The following is a 20,087-nucleotide window of genomic DNA, read 5'->3' as shown; positions in this document are numbered from 1 at the left end:
TCACTAAGGAAACTGATGAAAAGCTTCTATATATACTGACACATATATACGTATCACTGACTGCTCTCTCTCTTTCTCTCACACACACAAATACTGACTCCCACTCTCACAGTCGCCCACGCAAACTTCACACACACACTAGCCATCTATCCCCGCCCCCCCCACCTCTCTGTCGGTGAAAGTCTCAGCTCTCTCGTTTACCCGTGTCTTTCCATCTGTCTCTCTGTGTGTGTGTGTGTGTGTGTGTGTGTGTTCGAGACAGCAGGTGCAGAGCCATCTAATGGTCACATACCAAACGCGCACGATCGTGGCGAGGCTGACGTTCACGAAGGCACGCCCTTATTACAACACCTTAATCATGTTGTGTTCTCTTCATAATCTATCATTCATAACCTTTTTGTAATCGTTACGTAATCGTGTTAACGGCGCCCTCTGAATGGTGCACACACATATCTTTCACCGTCTCTCTCACAAACCCCTCTGCCAGGCTGTGTTAACTTGCTGGCAGTGTAGTGTGCTACTTCAGCCCAAGCCACATCCCATTCACAAACCTACTAATCCACACACACTATTAGATCCCTGCTAGTCACGCACACACACAGAAGTATGCGTGTATGTGTGTGCAGGATTAGGGAGGGACTGGAATGGATGGGCAAATCACTGCTAAGCTCCTCTATTGCTGTATAATCCTGCTGAGTACACACACACACACGCAGACGCACAAATGCGTAAATATGCATTCAGACGTGCACGTGCGCTCACACACAAACATGGGGCTGACGCTCTCTCACTCTTTCACAAAGCATGTATTCGCAAAACGCCCACGCACATAAACAATGGCAGTCATCGCAGACATTCACACACACACAAACGCGCAGGCAAAAGTCCAACACGCTCATTCAAGGGCAAAACGCAGACACATGAACACCCAAATATTATTTCAAAGACAATATATAATCCTGTTCAGACAGAGAACGTGTGTTACTGCACAAAAGGGAGTAAGAGAGAGAAATGTAGGAGGGGAGGCAGCTTCAGTGAGAAAAAGAGAAAAAGTAAAAGAGGAGCGAGAGAAAAGGGACAGATCAATGTAATTCAACCTCCATTCATCGCTACACCATCCATTCATTCACTCTTCCCACACAGCGATCGCTCCTGTCTGCTCCTTCAACACAGGACGCTCACATGTATCAAAAGAGAATATCACTCACTTTAAAAATTGGAATATGGAGAATTTGCGAGCCTATTTTTAGTACGAGCTACGACAGCTCAATTAGCAATTAAGAACACCACAGAAGTATTTCTCCACAAGACTTTACAGGGCCGAGACTACGATGTGAGATATGATAAGAGTTTTTGCAGAATGTGGCTCCTCAACTAGCAGACGACTATCGACGTAATCTGGCTTTTCCTGTGAGGAACTTTTAACTGTCTTTGAAGCAGTCTCAATATAATACTGATGCCTCTATATGACCTACATAAGTAAACGAGACCATCAGCGAGAAGATTGGCTATTTCTATATAGTTATTCTTAATGTTTGTTATCGGTGCCACCGGGTCGGATTCCACACTAAATCAGACAGAATCAAGCAGGTTAAACCAGCAGTAGGTGTTCTGTGAGAAAACTAGACTTCTGCACCTTTCTGAAAACATTTGAGGTGAGAAATAGGCATTACAGTGACAGAATATTGATTCATATTTGATCAGCGCTGACTGACTGCAGTGATTGGTTGTTTTCCTCCAGTCTATGAAATGTTACTCCGGATCACCGGAGGACACGTTTTTTTTTTTATCAGATTACCTGTCGGACCCTGTTTCAGTAAAATGAGAGGTTTTCTAAAGCAAGTCTGGTGTTCGGAGACACTACCGCTTTTGTTCACAGGGACCACTGAAATCAACAACAAAATTAAAGTTCCTCATGATAGCTTTAAGTATGGGTAGATAGAAAAGTCTTCCTTTTTGGATAATAAAGTTAAATCTGAACTTGAAATCTAAAATATTGTGTTGAATTTTCATGTGAATATAGGTCTGCAACTAATGGTTGTATTCATTATTGATTCATGTGAAGGTTAATCACTCACTATTCACATTTAAAAAAGTCAATTTGTAATCACAAACTAAAGCGAATCCTCTTTAACGTTTATCACACCTCGTCTTTGTGCCCCCGTGATCTTTTCATGTGGGTGGGTGAGAAATACATGCAGGCAATCAGATGACGCGAGTGTGATAATTTCTGAGCTGAAGTCAGGTTGAGGACAGGCTGACAGGTGTGGGATGTGTGACTTTGAGGGGCTGCAGGGAGCGCGGTGCTAAACGGCGCCTGTGGAGGATAAACACACATCTGTAGACTTTATTTGCCTGTCAGCACACACACTTTATTCTCTTGCATGTCAGAATGGAAGAAAAAGAAGGTGATGGTGCCTGCATGGGTCCACATCTATGGAGAACCATACTGTTGTGTGCGCTGAAGGTGAACTGCCCCGCTGTAACGGGCATGGGCAGGCAGACTGGCACTAATTGGCATGAATGGGCACGGTGGAGGGCATTATGTGGATGAAAGAGAGGTGGGCGACTGCTCAGCATGTGTCCTTGTCTGTGAATAATGTGTTCCACCTTTTCAAAGGCGCAAGGACAGAAAAATGTCAGACAGGCAGCAGCACTAGTTGAGCACGCACAAATCATCAAAGGCCTCCGCCGCTCGACACAAACACACATCCAACACCCCTGAGACTCAACAGGACACACATGCAGTACACACCGGAGCCATACCCAACTCAGTCATTATCCAGCCAAACACAATCACAACACACTCCACAGGTGTCTGCATGCTGCCCAGCAGCGTGTCTCCTCCCGGGGCCCAGAGCTGCACGGTGAGCACAGCAATGGACTCTGATAAAATACATACACAAACCTATACGCCTGTCCACTCGCTCCATACAATCAAACGTACAGTAATCATGTTGAATAGCCGTGTTGATTGCTGTCAGACTCCCAGAAAGGAAAATGGCTCCAGCCAATTGGGCAATTTCTACAGAGTAAAGCGTGTGTGTGTGTGTGTGTGTGTGTGTGTGTGTGTGTGTGTGTGTGTGTGTGTGTGTGTGTGTGCGTTGTTAGCAAAGGGATGTTTTATGTTGCAACGATGACAGAAAATTAAGACGTCGAGGCCTTGTCATTAATTTTTGCTTTCTAAATAACTAAAATATTGGATGGTAACCATTCACTACGCCATGGAGGGCAAATCCTTCATAATAAACATAAAAAATAAAATGATTCAATTAAGACCCCACAGGTTATTTCATCAATTTGTAGTTTGAAATGAATGCACACCGAGCACATCAAGACAAACAGGAAAAAGCTTTTACATCTGCACACACACACACACTGGGTTATTTATCTGTTGAACTCTTCTTAGATAAATTCTGTTATTTTATGATTCATTGACTCTCACGATACTGTACTTTGTGGGGATTATTATATTAAAAAAACCTCAATATTTTCAGTATGATGCCATTTAGGGCTATACTGAATAAGGTTAATGCTTGAGAATAATAAAACTCTGTTAATAATATATTGGTCGATATAATATTTTTCAAAAAATTATTCATCATTTAAACGTTATAGTAAATATAAGATAAAAGTCAAATTTAAACAGAAAATGTCATCGAAATTTAAATAATCTTGAATAATAACTATATAGTAGGGATGCACCGATCCCGATACCGATAGCGATACCTTGGCTTTGAGTATCAGCCGATACCGAGTACCAATCCAATACCAGTTTTTAATTAATAAACTGTATGACTCACTGTGTGGAAGTGACAGGGATCAGGCTTGACTTAAACATTGATTTCCTAAATTTGTAAAACAAAATGTAATAAATAAATAAATAGATAAAATGTTACTGAATTGAATTAAAAATAATAAATTGTACACCCGTAACTTGGTAAGAAATCTTCAAAATTAACAGGAATGACAATTCAAGTGTAAACATTTTTAATGTAGTAACAAATTGGTTAAAACTTAAAAATTCCAGTATATAATGTATATTGTATACAAACATAGAATTGAAATTAATAGATCTGCCCCAATGTAACCCAATCCAGCTATTTGAGTCAGTATCGGCCCGATATCCGATCCGGTATCGGTGCAGCCCTACTATATAGGAATACAAAGATTTATTCAACTTGAATAGAGAAAAGTAAAATATACATAAACATGTTGCCAAGTAAAGATTGGACTCTAATACCCATATTTCCCATTGTTTGTATTTTAATAATACTTAATAATTAAATTCTGTAACTAAGTAGCTGCACTGTAGTTTATATTTGTGCTTTGCTATCCACTTTCAAGCACCTCCCCCTGACTTAACAAACCAGTTTGCATTTGGAGGCTTCTGTTAAAATATTCAAGTATGCATTCACACTGCACATTTGAGTGAGAGTTTGCAGAGAGAGACAAGAAGAGAGCCGACAGACTGACTGCACTCACTTTTCCCACTGATCTTTGACTTTCTTTCAACATCATTATTTTAAGTAGTTTTTTTTATGCACACACACATACACACACACACACACACACACACACATTGTGCACACAAACAAAGATGAAAGGAAATTCCATCTTGGTGACGTTGACTGGGTGGACCTTTTCAAACTGTGTGCAAAAAAAAAACATATTTGTGGGCTAAATTCTTCTGCATGCATGCAGCTGTCTCATGGACTGAAAATAACATGTTTCAGAAGCCGTGACAGTCACACACACACACACACACACACACACACACACACATAGTTGTCTTGAGGCTGGTTGTCCTTATAAAACACAAAACCCTTTGACCCTGACCCAATTCCAACGCCAATCCCAATTTTGTTTCCTTGAAGACCACCGTCATTGTGCGTGTTTGAGCGAAAATTTGATTAAAAAAAAAAGGTGTGAGGAACAAAAGAGGGAGCGACGGGTGGAAAGAGAAGAGGAGAGAAGGACGAGGAGGAGAGGAGAGGGAGAGCAGGTTAAAATAACAAGAAAATGACGACGGAGCAGTGAGAGACAGTGATGTCACCTTGTAGCGGCACTGCAGTGAGAGGGACAAAGAAAGAGAGAGAGCGAGAGGGACATGGAGAAAGAGACTTAAGAGATCTATTAGCTGATAGAAGTCATACGGACAACCTCCAACTCCTTAGGCAATTGATTCAAGGATATTATGCGGAACGCTTTGTGTGTGTGTGTGTGTGTGTGTGTGTGTGTGTGTGTGTGTCTGAGAGAGTGACAGTGAAACTCTGGCTCTGGGCCTCGGGGCATAATGTAGTACTACTAGAAATCTCTCTTTAGAGACTGCACTTAGTCTTTCTCCTCTCGGTGTGTGTGTGTGTGTGTGTGAGTAAGAAAAAGAAAACAGCAAAAACTCAGCAGTTTGTAACTAAAGGAGCATGTAAATGTGAGCTTTAGTCACTTTGGTGTGGGTGTGTGCTTCTATTACTCATGTTGTGGGTCCTGTCCACTCAAGGTAAACCATAAAATTTTAGGGTAAGAGTCTTTGGTTTTTGGTTAATATAAGGGTTCGGTTTAGCATGTAGCGTTTATGGTCAAGTCTCCGGAGGATCATTTAAGTCGATGCAATGTCCTCCTAAGTGACAAAAACAAGTTTGTGTATGTGTCTCTGTGTGTGAGTGTTTCAAGAGGACAGCATAAAGGAATGCCTCGGTTCAAGACTTGCCAAGAGCACTTTTCCCATACGCCAGGGAGCCAAGACTTCCCCGACCAGCCAAGAATAGCACCAACTCTTCTCTCTCTTACTTTCTCTCTCACCCACACACACTCGAGGACTCACACTTTTCTCTCTTTGGATTCAACAAGAAAGAGGGTGATAGCGTGAAGGAGGGAAGCACAGCCTCACACACTTCAATCAGCCCGGTGAAAGAAGAAGAAAAGACTGAATTATTATACTTCCATTGTAAACCTTGTTCAACATGCTTTGGCGGTGCTGCACGTACAGTCATGCCAATAAAGCACATTTGAATTTGAGAAGAGAGAGAAAAACACTGAAGTCTGGTCAAATATATGCTTTGGCAACATGATTTCGATCAAAAATGCCACGCTAATAAAGCTTCACTGAGCTGAACTGAAATGAACCGAGAGGAAGATAGAAGGAGTGAAATGGAGAAAGCAAGTGAGAGAGAAAGACGGAGAGAGAAACTGCAGCACTCTCCAAACGTTCTGCTCCCTGTGGGGTAAATGAGAGTGCTCTGGTCTGTGTGAATGTGTACGAACATGTGCATGCGAGTGTGTGTTCATTTAAACAAGCCCGTCTGTTTAAGACGAGGACCAGAGTGCACTCCCTACTCCCATTGCGTGGCACCAAGATGTTGAAGCAACAGAACAACAGGCAGCAACATGGCATCCACTCCACAATTCATTCATTCACAATGGGTTATCACAAAGTATGAATGACTTACATGTATAGGTTTTGTCCGAAATCTACATCTTCAACAGAGCATTGTGCAGATCTGATTTCAACCAACAAATAATCTTTTAAAGGTACTGTATGAAGGGTTCATTCTAAGCTAACGAAAACACAACGACTCTTAGTTTCAGGTGATTATACTCTAATGAAAACATAGTCCTGAATATTATATTCCATTTCTGCTAATAGATCCCCCGAAATGTTACATACTGTTCCTTTAAAGGTGCTAAATGCGAGATGGGGAGCATTTCTATTACGTCTGCACGTCTTTCAACAGCGCTAACAGTGAAAACAACGGCAAAAGTGCTGGCAAAGCTAACAGTGTTAACCTGTGGGGGAACCAGAGAGTGGGTGCTATGCTTCCGCAACGACGCCGTCAGTCAAGACGGCGTTATCAACTGTAACCGCCATATGAGTGCAGTGCAGAGCGGCAACCGTGAGCTAGCCAGTTGGGCATGATCACATGCACAAGCAAGCACTAAAAGGCATGCACGGCCAGCCCGGCGATGGCAACAAAGCACAGAGAAGCTCGAATCACAACACACACAGAGGGAGAGTGACTTCATTCTCTGCTCAGGTAGACAATAATTCTCTATATCTTTACTTAGCAAATAGTTGTTTGCTGCTATATTAATGCTCTGGATATCATATAGAGCACCTTTAATATTTGTGACACAATAGGCAAAATTTGAAAACCAAATCTACCAAATTAGATCACTCATTCATGCATAGAAATGATTAAGAACATTAATTCTTAGCAGTGACTTCTAGATTTTCAGCCTTCACTTTACAGCCGAGGTTGTTGTTCAGAACATTCACTTAGTATTACTTTTTAATGTCTGCACTGTTGATGCCTGTTCTGTGCAATAATGAAATGTTTTTAATTAGTTTGTGATGCATATTATTAGCTCATAGCTGGACAGATCAGGGCTGCCTTGAGACTTAACCTGCCAATTAGTATCCTGACACTCTAGTAAAGTCAAGCATTAATCTTCCACTCTGCGTGCAGACTCCTGGTGGAGGTCGGTTAGTGTTTGTTATTAAAGTCGCCCATGTCCATTGTTTATTGCTCACGACAGCAGTAAACAGACATGCAGAGCATCCCCTGAGGGAAAGAGGCGAGTGGAAAATAACACTCATCTCCGAACGTGCGAGGCAATCTGTGGGGAGAGAACTTGAAAAACTTTGCTTAAATGTTTGTTCATATTGATTTTCTTTAACTCGCTGGAAGAATGCCTCATAGTGAGTGGCGAGACTATCCATCAACCAGGAGGCCTGAGTTCAAATCCTCGACCTCGAGGATTTGCTCTGAAGAAATGTCTGCGAGCAAGATAATCGCCGGCAGCTCCAAAGGTGCTATTCTGCAGCTGACCCTGTGATCTTACTTCCCCGTGGAAGGGGAGAAAGCGAAAGGAGAATTTCTCCTCTGGGAATCAATGTTACCACAAAAAAGACCGTATATGTGCTGCGAGTAATTTAGAGAAAAATCAAGGCAGTTGTAGCTTGTGGTTCACGACTAACCTAAAGAATGTTTATATAGAGATTCATGAATGAACATTTAGAAGTTAGATACCCAAACACACACTTAGGTAATGACTACATGTATAAGCAAAGCGATAAACTACAATACATCCCCCCTCCTCGGGCCTTACATTATTTATAGGATGTTTTTCACACCCTCAGCGCTGCCAATAAAGCTTCCATTCTCACAGGAAGACCCCTCACTAACTGGTCCTGAAGGTGTTATGCATGAAAATATATTGCTGCTACATCAGATGCAGTCTCATAGACAAACACATGAGGCAGACTAGCTTTACCCTAAGGCTACAGCCACACTAATATGTTTTCGTTTTAAAACGCCGTCCAGACGAGCCTTTTGGGGCCGTTTCAGAATAAATCTCCGACTACCATGTCTGAAAACGCATATACATGACCATTCATGTACACTGGGCAAAACTAAAAGGGGGTCAGCCGCGGTTTCAAACGTCTCCGTTTTAGGTGCACAAAAACGCCGGACTAGTGTGGACGCTAGGCATAAATGTAGCAAAAGTTATGCGTTTTAAATAAAAACGTTTTAGTGTGGAGCCTAAAACTGTCTCTCCTCAAATCTCAGCGCTGGCAGTAAACAAACTTAGTTAACCGAGGCCCGCTGGCTTCATTTCAGTAACTGAAAGACACCTTCTCATCTTTCTGACGTCATTATACACCTTTATACAGACGTTTGAAAGAGTCTATAAATCTACCACATTGCTTGGTAAACCCATTATATTTTATGACAGAGAATGAGGACGAGCCATACATTTACGATGTGCCGTTGCTCAAAGCAACAGAGAGGAATACCTCGGTTAATTCACTGCAGGCTGTGTATGTGATTAGCTGCCACTTCACTCACATTCAAATCCAATGCACTTTACTTAACATGCATCAGGGCTGTGTCCAGGGTGACGGGTTTATCAGCAAAGCAAGGCTCTGGGCTATGAGGAAAACACAGGGCTGAAAAGTCCTTGACGTCGGGACTAATAACACCAAATTAAACATGACAGTCAGACTAGCAGCTTTTAGGTTGTAATAACAACATGGCAGCAGTTTGTCAGTAATGATTCAGCAGTGAGACGTTGTCCTCGAGCTTATGAAGCACAGCCTCAATTCAAGCTCAACTAAAAACGTGATATAGCTCTCCATCTATTCATAAAAGCAGCTTACATAGCAAAAAAAGTTCATTTAAATAAAAAAACACAATGTTAACAGACGGGGACAATCTCACCTCATTCAACACAACTCCTCCAGACCCCCCTGGTTTGTCAGCAGGTGGTACAGCCCATGGAGAGGGTTCCAGACTATCCCAGAATGTCGCGTGGTGACTCAGGGACTCAGCACTCCCTGGTGGATGAAACAACAACAACACAAGTTGACACTAAAGTAGGGAATGGACAGATTAGGACATGACAGGACACACTGGTATACACTGTGTGGTACGGATGCATCAGCAGGAAAGCTACACGTGCAACACAAGGTTTATTTCACAAAGCCACACATGGAACTTTGATCCATGAGCATAAACAACCATATGGGATTCTCACATCTTGCCTCGATTAGAGTTGCAGCTGCAAAATGCAAAATATTTGTCTTTCACATCCCAACAGCCTTTGATTTTCTGTATCTGCACATTTGTACAGATCCCTAGTAAAGCACAACAAAGGTACTACAGTGATGGTTATTGATGGTGATGGTGATGATGGCGGGGAACCAGAGTAGCTGAAGTATATTGACGTGAAATAAAAAAAAAAGACCATACTGCATAACTACGACAGAATAATCACTGTACATGTATACAGATAATAAAGTAAAAATATTTTTTGATTCAAAAAGTGGAAGATATCACATACCATTTACATATCGATTAAAGATGACTTATTATGCTTTTGTGTTTTTCTCTTTCCTTTACGGTGTTATATAGTTTTTTGTGCTTGTAAAAGGTCTGCAAAGTTACAAAGCCCAAAGTCTACGTCAAAGGATGTTACTCTCTCCCACAGAAAACTCTGCTCCTGAACTGCCTGAAACACCTTGCTTGAAGTCCCGCCTTTTCTTCCGTAACATGGTGATGTCACCAAGTAACACATTTGCAGTTTGTCACGCCCTCAAACAAAGCTAGTGAGAGTGGAGCTGGAGCGGAATCCAAAGAGTTTGGTTCGGTTGACCATTCACAACAGAGTGGGCCAGCTGACCAATCAGAGCAGACTGGGCTTTTCGGGAGGGCGGGGCCGGAGCTCAAACCAGAGCGTTTCAGACAGTAGTTGAAAAGACGTGCTGGAGCACAGCGGTATGAGAAAAATAAAGCGTTTTTTGAACATTAAAGCATGTAAACATGTTTCAGTAGAAACCCAAAATAAAAGTATGCAACGGAAAATAAGCATAACAGGTCCTCTTTAATGTTGCACATTTTAAAAATGAAATGGGTCACAGCTTAGGTACACAAGAATTTTTTTGAGACATTTAGAGAAAGACCCATGAAAACCCACTATATATATATATCCTTAACAGGCTTTTAAGCATTTCAGCCCATTCTTCCTGTTTAATGTTCTCTTAAGCTCTTTAAACCTCACTGTCGTTTGACATTTCCCACTGTGCATCTTTTCATTCGGTCTTTCATTCGCTACTGTCTGCATAATGTGTTATTGTTTTAAACACTGCAATGCAAATACAGGTCATCATCATTATAAGCAGGACCTGTCATATTCATGGGGTAAAAAAGAACTCTAGTGCATCTTTAAAGACATCAAATGTGCAACACGCTGACTTAAGCAGACACCCACACACACCGGCATAAGAGACAGAGACAGACTGGCTGATCGTCGGCAGTGTGCACACACACTCTGAGGGACTAATTAGGCAGGTTGTGGTGGGATGATGGGGATGTTACGGGGATACGAGAGACATGTTCCCTGCTGTTAGTCAGCTGCATTCTGTGTGTGTGTGTGTGTGTGTGTGTGTGTGTGTGTGTGTGTGTGTGTGTGTGTGTGTGTGTGTGTGTGTGTGAGTGTCTGTGAGTGTTTGTGTCGAGATGTGTGGGACGTCAAACATCCTACTGACCCATTTCTTACATGTCTGACGACAAGGAGAGAGGTGGGTAGGTGTGTGTTTGTGCCGCTGTCTAGTTGTGGGAAAGTGTTTTATTGCAGCCAGTGGAAGACAGAGAGAGAGCGAGAGAGAGAGAGAGGGATTACAGCATGAGGCTGTGTTTGTGTGTTACATTAGTAATAGTGAGATATATCATTCCACGCACATTTCTTATGTTATGCATGATGACTGTATTCTACAGGGGATTGAGCTACAGTGGCAATGAGATATGATAATGGGACAGTGAGGCAGCTGCATAGTGAGACACAGAGGAATGTGTGGTGTATGGCAGACATGGGAACAGTGCACTATAGTATAGTGTCAAGCTTAAGTTAAGCATGTAAGCACACACACATTAAGCTGAAGGCACACAGAAAGCAGCAGGGTGTGTGTGCAGTAATGTGTGTGTGTGTGTGTAAGGCAGAAACAGAGGGAGAAAAAAATAAATGTGTACTGAGACCAAGGATTAGCAGACACCAACTGGCAAAGGAGTCCATCATATGGTGTTAAAAAGGCAGAGAAAGAGGGATGGAGATAAGAGAGGAAGAGACAGAGAGGCAACAAAGAGTGAGAAATAGCTAAAGTTAAAAGAAGAGAGAAAAAGTAGGAGAGATCCAGAGGTGACAGGAAGGAAGACAGATGGAGAGAATAGAGAGGCCGTGAGGTAAAGCAGACACAGAGAAAGAGAGAGGCAGAGAGAAAGAGAGACAGAGAGAGAAACAGATGGTGGCGGAGAAGAGGCAGATAGAAACTCACTGGGAGGACAACACTGGCACAGCCAGCGAGGCACAGCGGGGAGTATGGAAAGCTGAAAAACGTCAGCGGAAAAGGGGAGGAGGAGGATAGTGAGAGGGAGGGCAGAGCAGGACAGAGAGTGAGGATTAAACTCTGCCAACTTTCAGGGAAAATACTATGATAGCTGAATCTTTAAAGATGTCAAGTTTAAATACTTCACCCTGCTCTCAGATCGTAGCAAATGAGGGGAGCACGTGCGAGGGATTAACTAAAAGAAAGGAAATGTATTTAACAGACACATTTTGTTTAACAAATGTAACAAAAATGCTGATTCTAGCAAATGAGTATGTGAGGGGAAACATACTGCCAGTCTAACTGAGATAATATTAAATAGACTCTACAGAAAATCCCAAAACTGGTGCCCAGGTAGAGGGAGCCACCAGACTACTAGGATAGGCGGCTCACATATACGTATCAGAAGGCCTTAAGACACCCAAATGGAAAAAGGTTGCTGGAAGTCAAGAGGAACTTATGAAATTACTTAATAAAACAAGGCGGTAACTAGAATTACCGCCTCGTGGTTGTAGGCCTTTGCCAACCAGTCAAGTTGCAGTTTACATCCACGTCTGTCCAAAATGTCTTCACTTCATCATTTTATCCTGTTAGACATTTATGTGAAGTTGTCATAATAAGTAGGGCTGTCGTCCACCAAAGAAATTCTTAGTCAGCTAACACTCGACTAATCGATTAGTTCCTCCACAAAGAATCACATAAAAGCACCACTTTAAATCGTGTGTTTACCAGAGATGCGCTCATAACATTCCTGTAGTCAGTCAGCATGAAAAAAGTATAAAAAAAGACTAATCGACTAAAGAAATCTTAAAGCCCTGACACACCAAGCTGACGGTCAGCCGTCGGACAGTTTGGAGCCGTCGGTGAGCGTCCATCGGCCTAGTTTTTGCGCTGTGTCCCACACCTTTGGCTCTAGTCTGCCCATGATAGAAGTTTTTCGAACGATTCAGCATCTTGGTGTGTCCCCAGCTTTAGTCGACCGAGACCAAAACAATCAACTAATCGACTAAGAGGGAGCAGCCTCAACAATTAGCATATGAATTTTTGAGTTATGGCCAAAAATGTGTTTTGTGAGGTCACAGTGACCTTGACCTTTGACCAATCAGTTTTTTTAAAGATTATTTTTTGGGCTGTTGCCTTTATTTTGTAGAGACATGATAGTTGTGAAAGTGGGAGAGAGAGGGGATGACATGCAGCAAAGGGCTTTGGCTTTTGTGCCAAATTTGAAGAAATTCCCTCCAGGCGTTCCTGAGATATCTTTTGTCATGAGAATGTGGACGGACAGCCCGAAACATAATTCCTCTGTCCGCGGCTGTCGCCAGCGCGGAGGCATAAAAAACAAAAGCTGCCATGTAGATAATGTTGTAAAGATAATACAAGTGAAATAGATGCTCTGGTTTAAAATGTACAACTAGTCCCGGAGCAATTTGATTGTAATGAAAAGAATGCTCAGTAAACATGACCTTAAAAGCTCAGTGCTGATAATATAAAGGCAACATAAATGCTTTTCAGGCTGATGAGAAGCTTCTCCTTACAACAAACACACTCCTCAGGGTACACTCTCTGTCACACACAGCTAACGACACTTTGTCTCAATCCATCATGTCCAATCCAGGAATCAAGCAGGCTAAATGAGTCAGAAATGGCTCAGTGTAAACCACATTAAGTGAACGACTGATTGAATTGCAAAGCCAAGAGGAGCAGCCCGCACCTGCAATGAACTGTGTGTGTGGCTTTTTTATGTCAGTCATGTCTCTATTGTACTTACACTACACTACATTGCATTGCATTCATTCAGCAGATACTTTTGCACACTGTGACCTACAATAAGTGCATTCAACCTCCTAACAAACAGCTGAGAGCAGGTTCAGCACTACAGTACAAGTGCATAAATGACCAAAGCATACCTACAGTACAATAGAACAGTTTCTACCCACAGGCCATCACTCTGATGAACACTTAATGAGTCACACACAGTCAACCACCCTTTAACACCAAATATCCGCTGCTGCCGTGTTATAGTTTATAATTCTTACAGTCTCTGTGCAATCACTGTAAAGATAAATCCTACTCAGTGTACGTACAGTATATAGACGTCTCCACATGTACATAATGTACATAATCATCCAGTTCATGTTTATACATCCATCCATTGTATTGTTACAACTTCCAAACACTTGACTTTATTTTACTTTTATTATTGTATTCTTTTATTCTATTATTTCTATTCTGTGTAAGTACATTGAAAGAGGTGCATAAAACCGGTGTCAAATTCTATGGCTGGGACGATACTGCTATCTCCCGATTCGATGTTATCACGATACTTGGGTGCCGATTCGATATGTATTGCGATTTTTAAGTATTGCAATTCAATTTTATTTGTTGCGATTTTTGTTTACTTTTTTAACACTAGACGATGGGAAAAGTTGAATCATACACTTCTAGGGACTTTTACTTTGGAAAATATCTAAATTAATACATTAAGAATGTTTGATTTTCAGCATGTATGTAGTCAGAGATGTCCCGAAGTCAAATATATCAGTCATTGTCAGGCATTATGATAAAAAAAATTTCCAGCAACCCAAGACATTTCCCTCACATATTAGTGGTATTTTCTTTTTAATGTCATGTTTTATACTTCTGGTGAATATAGTACAATCAATCTTATTTCCATATATGTATTTTGTATATACAGTTCCCTTTGTTAACACCTTATTTTGAAAACCAGACGTAGTCACATGTGTATACTTCCGCTAACTTCGCCAAGTCCATCGCTAGCTCACCCATCAGCTCCTTTCTCTTTATATGCATTTAACATAAATGTCAGTATATGGGTGCTCTACAGTTGCAGCGTCGGCTGATTTGACCACGGAGGTGAGAGTGACACCTGATTTGATCGCATGTTACCGCAATACGATATAGTTTCCTGTCCATGACAGAGTTAGCATGCAGTTGTCTAGCTCTGCTTTTCCTGGTAATGTGTGAAACCCAAAGTGTTTCCATACTTTACTGTATGTGTAGTGTTTACCACTTTGGATTTAACATGTGAGGGTGTAGATCATATCCATGCGGACCCTCCACCGTTTTCTACTTTCTCGTTTCGGCCGACTGCGGTTTGTTTTGGTTGACGGATACGGAACGGATATGACCTTACTCAGACTACAACATAAAAGCGGTAACTTCCTTCTACCTTTGCATAGACTCAAATGAAGCAAATATAATGATTCTGGCATTAAAAAAAATCCAATTCAAAATCGTAAAAAAATCTAATTGCAATACATAGGTGAGTTGATTTTTTTCCTCTCCCCTATCAAATTCCATGTATGTATATACTTGGCAAAATAAGCCTGATTATGATTGTGTAAATGCGTTGCGAGTCTATACCTCACTCGGTGAAACACGGGTCAAAGAGATGTTTTATGCATGTTGAGGCATCTACCTGACACTGACTGTCATCACGAGAAACTTACAATGAGTTGACAGGTTGCCAGTAGTGGTCAAGTGACTGAATGAGTAGTTTACACTCTTGAAAAATGATAAAAGTACTGCTGTTGTATTCTCTTAAAGCGGGTGAATGGGTTCAACATTTTTTTGGTCATTTATGTCTGTGTGTGTGTGCGTGGCGATCTAGATCAAAAAGCCATGATGTTCAACACGTCTCACAAGTGTTCTCTGTGTGTGTCTCTCCGTACTCGACTACATGCCGGCGTGATTACACCATGAATACTTTTGTCCACTCAACCATCACTTCATCTGTTTAAGCGCTTGCATTCTTCCCATTCTCTCTTCGCCAAGTGTAGTCAAAAAAAAAAAAATCCACCCACAATCGCCAAATCCTTTTGCCTACTGTACAAGTTTTGCCAAACAGTGCAGTCTTTTTTTAATGGCTGTAGACCACAAGTACGGGGTTTAAAGGCCAACATCAGCAAAAGATTTACTCAAAAATGCCTCTGAAGGTTGCGTTCCCAAAACATTTAAATACAGAGTTGTCACTCGACATTAAATTTCTCTTTATACTTGCTTAGATGAATTACACGTCCTGTAGTACACAGCTCATCATTTATCATAAATGGCAGACAATCACAGGAACACATAGACAGAATAGTTTGGGAGCTGACGTCGTGTCTGGCAGCTGTTTGGTTGGCTGAGGCAGAAGAATGAAGCGAGTCTTTTTGTGTGTGTGTGTAGACGGAGTGACTGACCATCACTGTAATGTAAGGGAAATGCCTTCCTCAACCACAAGCCCATTTTCCTAGACTCCAACATATCTGCCCTACCACAAATGAGGAATCATCCTCCCTGTGAAGGTTCAAGGTGCTCAGAGCAGGGAGGAATGTTATCTTGGCGTCTGGAAAGGCCGGTGTCCTTTACTTACCGCCATCCTTTATCTATCATTACACACTTTTTTTGATGTGGAAGTGTGTACGTGGCAGCTGTGCGAGGTTCAGCGCCGTTACAAAAATTCCTGTTGCTGACCTGAACTATTTTTAGTATCCAATTTTATGATGCACTGCTGGAAGGAAAGAAGAAAGATCACAAGCCAGGAAGCAAATAGAACTCATGCAGCAAAGACAAACATCAAAGAAAGGTTTACAATGCTCCCTCTCTCTTTCTCGCTCCACGTCCCAACTCTTTCCAATCTGACACCATTTATAGCCATTATTCTCTGCTTATTAACCCTCCAGTCTAAAGCTCATGTGAGTGACAATACTTGCGATCAAACCACACTGTAACAAGGAAGGTTGCTACTACAAACTGAGTGATCTACAGCCCCTGGTACACTTCATAACGTTTTAGTGATGGAGGTCACACTTCTCTCCCACTCTCTTAAATGAGAACTGACCTAATTTAGGACATTTTCATAGTGGGTGTATTCAAAGTGCATAGAATCAGTGGGTGTTTGGTTACGATGTTGTTACATGTTGTTGTTGTTGGTGCAGGAGCTGATCATAGCCTGAATAAACCTGACTGAATGGCTAAAATGCAAAGCAAAAGAGAGAAAACACTGGTGCGGAAGCTTTAGAGCTGTCCTCGACTAACAGTCAAACAATTTCTTATTATAGAAACAGGGTTTCCCGCAGCATATTAAAGAGGATATGCACTGCCTAGCCTGAAATAAAGACAAGCCCAGCTAATTTCAGAAGACATTATTACACTAACTTTTATGAAATATAACATTAACCCTCAGGGGGAAAATGAGCTTAGCATTGCTGTCCAGGGAAAACCAGGTATCTCCAAATCTATAGGGCCGTCCTCAACCAAAGAAATTCCTAGTAAACTAACACTCGTACGATTTAGTCGACTAATCGATTTAAGTTTCTCCACAAAGAATAACACAAAAGCACCACTTTAAATCTTGTGTTTACTAGAGACGTGCGCATAAGTTTCTTGGAAATAAGTCATTCAGCTTGAAAGCCTAAAAAACGACGAATCGACTAAAGAGATCTTAGTCGACTAAGACCAAAAGCACCGATTAGTCTAATCGACTAATCAGTCCGTATTTTTTGTACGCGTTTTTTATTCCATCATCCAATAAAAAAACATTACACACAGAAACCTTGCACACTGAGTCCGATGCGTTTTATTATTCTATTTGTTGCGAAAATTCGCAATTACGTGAGTGCAATGGATAGCGCTCGTCCCAAATGGGGTGATAGCAAAGCGCTATCATTTAGCTGCCTAGCGATTAGACAATCCCTATATCTCTGTATTCTTTTATTTCTTTATCGTAAAGTGCTTTGTGCTGGGAGACAGAGTGAATGTTAATAATGGTGGCTCTGAGTGGTCAAACAACCCTCTTTTGCCTTTTGACGAATGCTAAAAAAAAAACACAGATAATCAAACCTGTTCCGAAATCTTTAATGACGGATGAAAGTTACAGAGCCGGTGTGTAAACATGATTGACACAGTGTGAGGTCGTATTTATTTTTAAACTTGCAACAAATTTGTGTGTGTGTAAAAGGTCTTAAGAGGAGGCAGCCCTACACATCTGGCTCAATAAACTATTCAAAAACCCTTGGAGTCACGAAGCTGAAAGCAGGGCTGGTTTTTAGTTCTTTCAGTTCACATTCAGTGTTTGATGACTCGGCATTTGTTCGCACCATCATGTAGTAACTAAACTGATCACGAGACAAAATGCAGCTCAGCAGCTGACAGTGAATGATGGATCACATTGTACTTCTTCACTGTAATTTAATTAGAGCAGCTTGTCATAGTGATGGGAAAAAAGAAACAGTCAGTTTTTAAAAGTTCAGAAAAGTAAACTGCTCAATCAGTCAGCTATGAGTGGGATCAAGTTCATCGCTCATTATCAATAAAACGACGATAAGGAAAACAACAATATTTACTCATTGGCCGACACTCTAATGTCTGATTAGTTGGCTAATCAGCTCAAGGAGGAAGCTGTTGCTTTTAAGGTTTCTTTTCTGTTTCCACTTGTTCCACACATTCACAGACACACCGACACTATGTCAACACCCAACAACTTCTCTATTCACGACAATGTCTCCTGTCGTATAATAAAGTAGGCAGGGCAGAGTGTCTTTACTTTGTGAGGCTATACACAACTTCAACTTCACACGCATGCACATAAATGCATGCACGCTCACAAACAGAGCAAGGACATGCATTCATTTGTCCCAAATAAAGACAATGGGGTGAGACAAATCCAAGGCTGTGTGTGTCTGTGTGTGTGTGTGTGTGTGTGTGTGTGTGTGTGCATGTAAGCTTCTGCATTAAGGGGGCATGCTGAGAGAATAGGAAGCATGCTTTCTGTGCCAACCCTCTCCTTGGCAGTCAAACAAGGACACTCACACACACAACACACACTCACACAACACACACTGCTGAGCGTTTTTAATTGGCCACTGATTTGCCAGTTAGTGTTCCTGCCACTCTCTTCACCTCACTGTGCTGGCCCCCTGCCCTACAGCCTGGCAGAGACACAGCTGGACCTGGAGAAACTGTGTATGAGAGTGTGTGGTAGTGTATGTGTGTGTGTGTGTGTCATCTTGAAGCAATTACTTTCGCAAGAGTGAGTGCATGCGTGTAGGTAAAGGAAGGTGTCATTACGAACAGATACACTTCACGTTTGCTTGTGTGTGTGTGTGTGTGTGTGTGCATTTGAAGGAGGTTCAGTTTCATGGTCGGACTAAGGCTCTGTGTGACATCTTTTAATTTGAAGCACCACTTGAAAATTCTTCATCTCCTCAGACATGTTTAGGTCTCAAAGTTCAGCATTTTAGAACACATCTTCTACGTCGAGCACTGCTATTGTGTGGCTGATACTGAGTGCACATTTCTTTTCTTTTTTGTTGTGATTTTACACCAAGGCCAAAACATTAACGACACCAGTAAGGGAATCACCGTGCATTATCTAAACACCAAGAGGACACTGCATATATAGTCTCCAGGTCGGTCATAGAGAGTGTGAGTGACACAACGAGTGCTGTAAATGTCTGTTTTTCAGTGTTAAATGCCACAATACTCTTCAAGATCACACATACACACCACGTGCGTTGTGGCATGTATCACCAGAGGTGCACATTACATTCAGAGGTATCTTTTGTTCATCTAAAGGGGAGACACCCCAGGCAAAAACGTCATTTTTCATGCACTGGTCAATGTTGAGATTTTGAGTTATTTTGCTTCCATAACATGTTTTCTTTCAGACTAGTGGAAAGAAAACAAATACACATTTAGGTGTTTATTTTACTACAGTTTGTCTGTTTGCGTTTGTAGATTTCTCCTAAATTTGCTAAGTGTTAGCTTTAGATAATGACTCATTTCCATATTTAAACATAAAAACTCTGAAAGCTTGTAATACAAAAAACAATTGTCTTAATGTAAATCATCAACTGGGGATGTCTTATGGTGATATCTATTAGTTACATTTTCTGCCCTATTCCCCTGTTGTGTCTTGCAAAATGTATACAATCAAAATTATTTAAAATACACCACATACACCAAACTTTCCAGTTTCATTCCTATCTATATTCTAAAGATGGGGGGTTTGTTCATATATCATTCATAGTCTGATTTATAGAATATTTTATTCTGAAAAACATAGCAAAAATTGTTCTTTTTTTGGTTGTTGACAGTATTTTTTGATTTATGGAGTGATAAAAAGAGATGTCCAAAATTCTCTCTGTAAAAACCTTTATGCTGTCCTCACTCAAAGTTGTTGCAGGCAACGTGTTTTTCAGCT

At 41.3% G+C, this 20,087-nt stretch overlaps 1 protein-coding gene across 2 annotated transcripts in view; it reads right to left on the bottom strand.

The window, feature by feature from the left end:
- Positions 1-20,087, bottom strand: part of atxn1a (ataxin 1a) — a 114,070-nt gene that overhangs the window by 25,195 nt on the left and 68,788 nt on the right. For both annotated transcript variants that reach the window (XM_074613184.1, XM_074613185.1), the window contains one exon: positions 9,222-9,337. The gene's annotated coding sequence lies outside the window, so the exon portion shown is untranslated. The remainder of the gene's footprint in view (positions 1-9,221; positions 9,338-20,087) is intronic.

This window comes from Sebastes fasciatus, chromosome 17 (assembly GCF_043250625.1).
Source record: "Sebastes fasciatus isolate fSebFas1 chromosome 17, fSebFas1.pri, whole genome shotgun sequence".
NCBI classification, from domain to species: domain Eukaryota; kingdom Metazoa; phylum Chordata; class Actinopteri; order Perciformes; family Sebastidae; genus Sebastes; species Sebastes fasciatus.
The sequence above is the reverse complement of the archived record's forward strand: the minus strand, read 5'-3'. Positions and strand labels throughout refer to the sequence as shown.